This window comes from Pundamilia nyererei, unplaced genomic scaffold (assembly GCF_000239375.1).
Source record: "Pundamilia nyererei isolate P.nyererei 1_Seehausen unplaced genomic scaffold, PunNye1.0 scaffold00471, whole genome shotgun sequence".
Lineage (NCBI taxonomy): Eukaryota > Metazoa > Chordata > Actinopteri > Cichliformes > Cichlidae > Pundamilia > Pundamilia nyererei.
This window is the reverse complement of record NW_005187872.1, coordinates 141,201-143,552: the sequence shown is the minus strand read 5'-3', so window position 1 is coordinate 143,552 and position 2,352 is coordinate 141,201.

The window sequence follows — 2,352 nt, the reverse complement described above, 5'->3', positions numbered from 1 at the left end:
TATAAGGCTTTACAATCAAGTTAACGCTGAAAGTACAGACATCACTAATGTCACTTTGCCGACATGTGGCCAACAGCAATGTTTTAATGTTCTTCATTATTAAACATTCGCACATAAATTCTTGACATCATATTGAGTACTTACTTTTGACAGTTCACTCTTCGGCCGCTCCCTTCTGCCGTATTTCGCGGCAAAATTATCCACACCCACCGCCAAGCTATGAATTGTGGGATATATGGGACCACGAAGCGTGCACCGGACCACGCTTGATATTTGGGGAAATCGACGGCGCATTTGGAGTATGCATTTGAAGTACACTTCCAATTGGGACAGCCGTCGCGTGGCGGTGACGTAATCACACTTAAAATGCGTACTTCAAGCATGCAGACCCTGAATTGGGACACAGCCAGTGAGAGTCTGCCCACCGCGATCAAGATGTAAAACAAAAGCTGGGCCATCGCATCACCTTCAGCTTACTATCCAATTGGCTTTCAGGATCAGCCACCTGGGCCCAACAGAACCATTCATTTATTCTTTCACCTGCGGCTTCCTCACAGATACGATACGAAAGAAAGGGCGAGGTCATCGACATCATCATCACAGGGGGAGGGGACACGGCCGGTTCAAAGCTTCTGTGTAGTCATGGTTACACTCAATGATATGGTGAGGGTCCGGCCGCAGCTGCCGTTATCACTGCTGCATTCTGGGTAATGCTTTGGTAATCAATCACTTTATTGAACCTTTGATTTCAGACACTGAATGTGTTTCGGGACTTTGAATCGGTTGATAAATAAAAAGTTGTTTGTTTGTTTTTTATTTGATTTATTGCAGGGTTTGAACTTTAACCTTTTTCTGAGGTCACATGTCATATTTGAATCTTTTGAATAATGACACGCGTTTTCTTCAAATGTCAAAATAAAACTTCTTCCTGTTTTGATTTATTTTGTCTGGATTTTTTTTTCTGCTTCAAAAACCAAACAAATATTTGAAACAAAAAAAACAAAACAAGACTGAAAAACATTTAAAAAAAAACATTTAACAGGCTGCCTCCTGGCTGCATGCCAAATATCCTTGGGCAAGATACTAACCCCGTGTCTGCCTACTGGTGGTGGTCAGAGGGCCCGGTGGCGCCAGTGTCCGGCAGCCTTGCCTCTGTCAGTGCGCCCCAGGGTAGCTGTGGCTACAACCATCACCAGTGTGTGAATGACTGAATGTAGTGTAAAGTGCTTTGGGGTCCTTAGAGACTTGAGTAAAGCTATACAAATGCAGGCCATTTACCATTCAACTACAAGCAAGCAATTTATTTATATAGCACTTTCAGATCAGCCCCAAGCTGAACACAAAGTGCTTTACACTTGACATGCCAGAAATGATACATTAAACATGTTAAAAAAATAAGAAATAACAAAATAAGCTGATTATTAAAATGATATTTAAAATAATAAAATTAGCACAAATAGCAAAAACAATAATAAAATAGTATAAAAATGATGATGAGAATTACATTTAAAACATTAAAATCAGGGTCAGACTGTGTCATGAGCCAAGGAGTAAAAATGGGTTTTAAGACGTGTTGTAAAAGTGGACAGTGAAGGGGCCTCTTTAACCTGTTAGCAGTCGGACGTACCGCCCACGGTACATTGGATGGTTTAGGGGACTAATTGTAAATTTGTAGGACTGCTAAGGGGCTAATGTGCTGGGGCAGAGAAGGCCCCGCCCCCTCTGAGCTTCCTCTTGGACCTGGGTACCTCCAGGAGCAGACCTGGGGGGTGGGTAAGGACAAAGAAGCTCAGAGAGGTAAGTTGAGGCAAGACCATTTAAACATTTAAAAACAAACATGAGAATTTTAAAATGAACTCTAAGATATACAGGCAGCCAATGGAGTGAAGCCAAAACAGGAGAAATCTGCTCTCTCTTTCTAGTCCCTGTCAGGACTCTTGCTGCAGCATTTTGGATTAACTGAAGGCTTTTCAGGGAGTTTTTAGGACCTGATAATAATGAATTACAGTCGTCCAGCCTGGAAGTAATAAATGCATGAACTAGTTTTTCAGCGTCACTCTGAGACAGGATATTTCTAATACAGCCAACAGGGGGAAAAAATGATCAAAAATGGGTTTGTTTTAGAATCTTTGTTTCTTTTTTTGATGCTCATCAGGGAAAGACAAAAGATCCCTCAGAGAGATGTTCCACAAATGGCGGCGCTATTTTCTGGATAACTGATTAGTTAGTACATAGTGATTTTATAACTGCTGGTCTCTAATCTGGAGCACAACCTGCTCCAGAACAGGTTAGATTCATAGCATAAGTCACCGTTGCAAGTTGCATTATGTTGGATATTATGAACTTTCTTTG